Genomic DNA, 8,592 nt, shown 5'->3' with positions numbered 1-8,592 from the left:
TATTTTGTTCCAAAGAACCTCTGCCGAACTATTCCAAAGCGCCAAAATATCTCTTGAACTATTTTGAGACATTTTACAACCACAATTCAAATTTTACTACTAGAAGACGCTGTAGACTCTGATTTGAAGCAGCATAAAGACCATTGAAGCCTCAGAAAGTCTCTGTTGCTCCCACAGAACCCTTCTGCATACCAAAGCTTCATTTTCCAAGTATTCCAGAAGTGTTGAAGGCCTGTACTTAAAGCTTTGCACATAAATTTTAATAGGTTAATCAATTAAACCAATTAAAAGCCTTGCCAACCTAAAGAAAGTGACTGTGCATCCAAAACCCATTTTGCAAACTATATTCATCTTTTCACAATATTTATAGGTCCTAAGCCTACTTTTTAAGCCAGATAGTGATAAATTAAATAAAATAAAGAAATATATGGCTTCCCAAAGCATTCTGGATGCAAAACCCCTGAAAACTCCTCACCTAGATATTGGCCACCTCCCATTGGCTGATAGAGATTTTCAGATCAAAGATACAACCTCCCCTAGAAATCTCTTAAAACTCCACTGCTAGAGCAAAGGAAAATTCCTCAATCGTAATGATGATATTCAGCTATGGGAGTAAAATTTACCGAAATACTTGTTCCCATAGGTATACCAGTTCCCTAAAATCATCCACCTATGCCAAATCTGCTATATCCCAACTCAAAGAGCCATAGTCTCTCCTAACCAGCAAATTTTGTTCACAATCACTATAGGATCAATAAATGAAATGTTTCAGATCCAACCAAAGCCTAACGAAACCCCATTTTCTATTGAAAACCTACTTGATCTGTACTTAAATCTGGACCTTCCTGAGAGATCCCAAAATTTTCAGACTTTCCTCTCAGAAAAGGTTGAAGTTCCTACAGACAACCCTCCATATTCTGCCACCATTTTCTCTGAGAGGGCCAGACAAATTGTAACCATGTTGTCCTGTATTCTAGGATATACCACTGATGAACATGTAGATGAGCCTATACTTGGTTTCCTTTCTATTTTTTGTCGAGGCAAGCCTCCAGCTATAGTTTTCAATTTTGCCCAATTACTAGCAGACAGAATCCATGATCAATTGATCAGATTGCCAGATGAAAGAGTATTCAAATAATCTTCAGTATTATTCCATATGTTTCTATACTTACAGTTAGAAAGGTTCACAGTTAACATCCAAAAACTGGACACTAAGGGCCATCCTAGATGTGTTACCTTTTGGACACCCTTAATCCAAAAATATTCCACTGTTTTCAGCTACAAGGAGTTCATTGATTCATTTGTTCACCCAGTGATTAACATGCTAAGCAGTAGTAATCAACCCAAGGTCAGTGATGAAATAACGAAACTTTTACAGTTGTCAAAACAAATTAGAAAAGGAGACTGGTATTTGTACCAGAACCACATTGAAATTAGGGTATATGGATGTCAACTCACTCCATATAAGCTGCCGAAATATCTCCCCATGTGGATATTTTCACTAGAATATATCAGGAAGATCATCAATTCAGATGATTTTAATTTTCTATCAACCAGGAAGAAAACACAGTTTAAAATCAAGAACCAGCTTGGTCCTTTTATCTGCAATAATAGGGAGTTTGGAGAGGAAACAAAGAGATGTTTACAAGAGATGAAGTTCAATGATAGTTTTAAATGGTAGTATGACCCTTTGGGTGTCATAAACAAACTGAGACTCAAATTTAAATTGAGCCCTTTTTTGCATGAGTCCAGGCCAGAGATTGAAAGATATGCCAACCAGTCAGAGTGGTTGGAAAACACCTTATTGGATATGGAGGAGCAGATAGATACTAGTTCCATTCTACATACTCCAGCCCTACAATACAGAAATGTAAAAAGGACTAGGGAAGAAGGTTCTTGCTCAAACAAAGAGACAACAGATAACAAATTTGAAATTATGTATAGAAAAAGAACAAAGCTAAATCCAATAGTTGAGCAAGAAGAAATTGATACAATTGAGATCATTGATACAAACATTGTGATAAAAGAAAATGCACCCCCACCAGTTTCAAAGTAAACTCATCAGCCTTCAACTTCTACTGCTCAGATCATCCAAAAGCAGCATGGTGTTGAAGTCTCTTCATCAAGTGAACCAATGGATAGCGAAACAAGCATCAAAGAAATATATAAGGACATTAAGGCCAAGAATGAAGAAACAAAAGCTAAAATATATTCACAGTACTTGAAGTAGACTCTTGGCGGCCACAACAGATTGCTTTCTGCATTTGATTACAAGACAGGAAACATGCAGATGACCTTTTTGTAGCCCACAGTATAGCATCCTAAGTCAACAACAGATTACAAAAAGACAAATTATGATATTTTTGCCAAATATGTTCATCCTCTAGACCAAATAGAATTTCATAAACAACCAGGAGAAATGTTGTACTCAACTATGACTGACAAAGCTATGAGTGCCCAAAAGCTTCACAATTCTCTAGAAAATGTAAAAGTACAATTGAAACTAGAAAAGGAATCCTCACAAACTAAAGATAACAAAATTAAATCCCTTGAAGATTTGGTCATTGAAATGGGATATGATCTAAAGAATGTCAAAGGTGCAGAAGAACTCATTAAGAAAAATAATGCAGACGTTGCTGCATTGAAGAAACAACTTAGGTTTCCTCCTACTGAACATCCTCAGACCAAGGAAGTTCTAGAGAATCAGAACCAAAGAGATGAGATGATGAACCTCATTCTTTAGTTAACTGCTCAATTAACAGAAATGGAAAATGAGATGGATAAGTTAGTACAGGAGAAAAAGGCCAGCATGGAAGTAGTGACTGTCACTACTATTCCTACAGTTACTACAACAATTCCTCATACTCTAGTAGCTTCAGTAGCCACAGCAGTTCTAGTAGCTAGAGCACTTCCATCTACATCAACAATAGATTCAACAACAGCAGCAGCTCATCCTAGAGATGAAGCAGGTAAATTAATCAAAGCTATGCAGGATATGTCCATCCAAACAAATGAAATAAATAGAATTAAAGATAAAATAAAAAGTCTAGAGGATGAAAAGAAGCTAGTTCAAATCATGCATAAGGATGAAACATAGAAGTCAAATAGATTGACTGAGAGAATACAGAAGTTAGAGAAAGAGTTGCATTGAAAGAACCACTTGCCCAAGCAAAGCGGTAGCTGTGGGACAATATCATTAACTCTATTAATGATATTTGGCCATCCATCCAAGCAATATTTGAGCATAAGGATTTATTCAAAGAAGCAATTGAAGCTATCCACAAAGTTAAAGAAGAACTTGGTAACAAGCCAGAGGATGCCAATGAAATCATTAAGTTTCTTAATTCCAAGAACAAACAAGAATTGGAAGAGATTGACATAAGTGACACGACTGAAACAATTCTAGAAGTGAAAAAAGTAATCACAAGAGGAACTTGATGGTAAATCTTGAAGACAAGTGTCAAAACATGGACCTAGCAATAACCAGATTTATGGTGAAATTTGATATTTTGAGACAAAAAGGCTTGCCAAACCCTTTGATCATTAATGATAGGTTGATGAGGCATGGGGATTATGATAAGAAAATCAGAGAAGTGGCAAAGGAACAAACAAACAACTCATCCATGAAAGGGGTTCCCACAGGGAAAGCGTTGTATTAGACTTTTGAGAATATCTTTTACCTCCAACATGAGGTAAAATATCTCTTTATCAACAAACCTACATTTTCCAAATACAAAAAGGCTGATGAAATCTTCAGAATAATGGTAAATATCAAATCCCCAATTGCAGAGACTTGGGAAAAGTTGAATGATTTATTGTAAAAATGAAAGGTAAAACAGTGAAAATAGAGCAGTCAAGAGCAATCAAATTAAAACAGTAAAGAGTAACAGATCAACTAAGTCAAAGAGTATTAGATGAAAGACAAAGTTTAAAAGTCAAAGGTAGAGTAAAGGGACAGTCAGCGTAGAGCAACAACAAAAGAGAGAAAGCAACAAAAGATCAAAACAACAAACAACAAAGCCAAATAAATAGGGACAACTTGCATTAGTTAGATAGTTGTCTCTATCTTCTTGCATCAAGATATTTCATTTTCCTTGAATAATTCCTAAATCTGTTTTAGGATATTTTGTAATAATATTTGTATAAATACTTCACAATTCGAAGTATAGAGTGTGGATTGCTCAAACTTTCTATGGTTGTACTGATCTAAAACCTAAGGGTTTACTGTAACATTTTCAAGTCAGCAGACTAGACAAGTAATAAAGGAATTTCATTACAGGATTCATGTGTTGGGAAACTTCAGTGAAGTATCTTTCAATTGTTCAAATTGTTATTTTCTTAAGTATTCCATAAACTTGTATGTTTTTCCAATTTTAAATGTTATAATAGGAATATTATTGCAAAATATGTTTAATTACACTCTGTTCTGAACTGTTATTCATTTTGATGTTTTCTTCTGATATCTATAGTAGGGAATTCTTCATTCCTCCCTAGTTTCGATTGACCTCTTTCATTTCCCTCATTATCCGGTTTGAGGAATCCTTAACTGCTCCTTGATCTCAATTGAAAACCACTTCACCCTTCAGCCTAAAAGATCTGAATTTTCTTAGCTACCTTTCCCTATGGATACTTCCTTTAGAACTTGATTCAATCCTGTTTTCTCATCATTTTGACTCCATAGCCCAATGGTAAAAAGACATTTATCTATTCATTGAAATCAGTGATTCCACCACCAAATCAAATCAAAACAAAATCAAGCTTAAATAACTAGCCTAAAATCAATCAATTCAACAAAGTTAAATTATTAAGAGAGAGCCCTCTCTAAGCATTAGGATGGCTATATCTTGATCTCAAAAGTAGGTTTGTGGTTACCTCTATTATTTCTTTAAACACAACATGACAACCCTAGGGAAATTTTAGAGTCATAATATAGTGGTGACTCCACTGGGGAAATCAGTCCTCAGTTTAATAAACCTTAAAGGAAATCCTAAATGTCATCTTTTCAGCCTAAGTCCATTTTATGGTTATCAAAGGTTTCATTAAAAAATTAAAAAAATTAAAATTCTGGCTTCCAAAAGAACATACTATACCAGGGCACATCCAGATCCAAACCTACTATAATTGTTGATAATCCAGACAAAATCTTAAGAAAAAAAATAAAGTAGAAAGTCAAGAAAGCATTAGTTAGCTAATTAAAGCAAATTCACTTCCTAAAGAGTTATCAAACTTAGAGGATCTTCAATTGGATTTATCATTTGAGCATTCATTGTTTCGTACCAAATCTAAAACTTCAATCCATGATACTGTAATAGAACCTATTTTTATTCAATTTATTGAATCAAAGAAGAATACTGTACATCATGATTTACATCAACATGTTCTAGACACTTTTGACAAACTTGATGCTTTAACCTCAAATTTGATAAGACACATAGATGAAGCCTATTTTCAACAGTCAGTTGAACTAGCTGCCCTAATTGCTGCTACTTCTAAGCCTTCTACCATTGCTTCAGAGTTTGTAAATTCATCTTTATTTAATACCACCTCATCTATTATTTCCACTACACTTCATTCCACAGAATAATTCATCCCCAAGCTTCTTTTTCAACCCAGAGTTTTATTTCCATCTCCAAATACTTCAAGTTCATATTCTAGCACTTCTACTACATTTTCTAGCACTTCAAGCTCATCTGTAGGCCCTTCAAGTTTACATTCAAGCACTACAACTTTACCTCCTAGCCAAGCTAGAATCTTAGCCATGGCTACCAGATATGATCCTTTGACCTGACCAGCTCAAGTACATGCCATGCCCCAACACTACCAAAGTAAAATAATTCAGTTTGATGGTACTAGTCCATATACTGCACAACAACATGTAAATAAAATGAATGATTACTTTGAATTACATGAAATTGATGAAGAAAATGTACAGATGAGATTATTTGCACAAACACTAGTAGGAGATGTCAAGAAATCGTTTAAATCTTTACCTGCTGGTCATATTGCTGATTTAACTATTTTCCATAGATCGTTTATCAATAGATGGGAAAGAACGAAAAATCCTTTACAAATATTGTCTGAATATGAAAACATTAGAAGAGCTCCTAATGAATCTGTTCAGGACTATTGTACTAGGTTTAACAATATTTATAATGCAATCCCTGCAAATATCAAATCTCCACCAGACTTGGTACTAATCAAATTTCCTGATGGTTTTGACCCTGATATGTCTTATCAAAAAGAAAGAAACCCTCCAACTTTAGAACAAATGCAGAGTGATGTGGTTAGTGTAGAAGCTAACTTGTTGGCTAAAAGAGCTAGAATGAGGAATGAGAGGAGAGTTACGATTAAGGAAGAACCATCCACTTCAAATGTTAAGATAGATACTTTGGCTAAAGGTTTAGAAAATTTAAAGGATAGATTAGATAATATGGAAAGAAAACCTCAGTGGGAAAATCAATAAGGACCTCAAATCAGAAACCCTGACTTCAACAAAAATCCTAATACTGGAAAATCAAAAGAAGGTACACCCGATCAAAAAATTAGGCCACCTTTCCAGGAAAATTATGTTGAAGGTTCACAACAACTTGAAGAATACCAGGACACCCAGATAAAATTGATGGAAGTAAACAATGAAGATGCCATTTTTCTTACCCAGGAAGAATAGGAATTATACATGTTACAACAATTACAATTAGAATCTGGAGAATCCTTTGACTACAAACAAGTGTATGAATTTGGTATCTATGAATTTCACAAACAATATATCCTTAGAAGCAAAAAGAACACAAAATTTCCTACTAAGAAATCAGTCCAAACCCAAACTAAGAAAATAGCAGAACCTCATGTGACCAAAATTCTACAAATTCTACCTAGAGGAACTCAAGAGGCTTCCAGCCCAAAAATTGTAGACATAACTTCAGCTGAAACTCAAACTTCTACTGCTAATCAAACTATTCCAAACAAGAAAATTGAAAGAAAAATTGTTGATACACAAACTGAATTACCAAGTGCTGGTAAAGAAGACAAAAACACACAAACCCAAATTGCTAAAAATGAAATCATTCAACTAGGCAAAACACAAATGCCATTCAATATAAAAATTGAGATAACCAAATTGAAAATACTAGTCCCTTTAACAGAGCTGGTGAAAAATGAATCATACAAAGCACAAATCACTGAAGCACTTGACATAGGTGAAGGTGAAGATGTTGTAAACCTTAATGATGATCAACCTAAGTTATTTTTTGGTCCATAAGTTAATGGCAAACATCAACAAGGGGGTATTCCTCCATTCTACATGAGCTTAAACGTTCATGATAAAATCATCCATAATGCTATGTTAGATTCATAAGCATATCATAACTTAATGCCTAAAGAAGTCATGGAAAGATTAAACTTAGACATCACTAGACCCTACAAGGACCTATTTTCCTTTCATTCTTGTCAAGTCAAATGCCTAGGCTTGTTAAAATATCTGTGTGTAACTCTAGTCCAATGCCCAACAAAAAGTATTGTTATGGACATGGTAGTTGTTGATATTCCTCCTAAATATGGTATGTGATCTCACTCATGGGGAGAAAAATTACAAGGGTCTCTGTAATTAGACATTTCATATGCTACCATTTTTGTATTTGGACAACAAAGTCCTGAGGATGAGTCTTGTTCTAGACTTGAAACGTAGACAATGCAAAAATGAAAACTGTGGAAGATCTTAGTACTGAATCTCAAAAACCACACCACATATATCTGCAAAACATGAACAAAGAAAACTTTACAGAGAAACATTGATGAAATACATGGTAAGTAGTTCAGAAAGACCATAGAAATACCCTATTTATTCCATGCATTCTGATATGGATACATTTATCTTGTATAATCCAAACAATGGCAAAGTTGAATTCACAACTTTAGAAGAAAAACATAAAGAACCTGATAGTGATAATATATTTCATGAATCTAGGTGGCACCTAGATTTTGATAGTTCAGTGAACAAAGTAGGAGTAGGTGCAAGAGTTTGGATTCATAACATGGAAAATAATCATTCTAAAGGTCATACCTTCAGATTAAAATTCAAATGCACCAACAACATGGCAAAGTATGAAGCTTTAATCTTAGGATTGCAAATTGTAAGAAACCTTGGAGCCAAGAGGGTTTCTATCATGGGAGACTCAGAATTGATCATAAAACAAATTAAAGGAGAGTATTCTGTGAATAATCCTAGACTTAGCCAATACAGAGAAACTGTTATAGATCTGATTAAAGAACTTCTTGAAATTGATTTTGTTGTTATTCCTAGGAAACAGAGATGCAAACTCAAAGTTTGGCTACTTTTGCTATTGCAGATTACCTTTCTAGCCCAATCACCAGTACACTGTAGAGGTAAGACACATGCCTGTTATACCTAATAATCTGAAATATTGGAAGATTTTTTCACAAGATTCTCAAATCTATGATTTTATGAATGTTGAGGGAGAGTTCCAAAACTGTAACATAGATACTAATTGTATAGTAGATGACATCATAAATAGTGATATAGAAATAAATGTTGTAGATGTAAATAAACCCATTAAATTAACTAAAGTAGAAATA

This window comes from Pinus tabuliformis, chromosome 2_1 (assembly GCF_031772625.1).
Source record: "Pinus tabuliformis cultivar Carrire ecotype Pingquan chromosome 2_1, CPIR1, whole genome shotgun sequence".
Classification (NCBI taxonomy): domain Eukaryota; kingdom Viridiplantae; phylum Streptophyta; class Pinopsida; order Pinales; family Pinaceae; genus Pinus; species Pinus tabuliformis.
The sequence above is the reverse complement of the archived record's forward strand: the minus strand, read 5'-3'. Positions refer to the sequence as shown.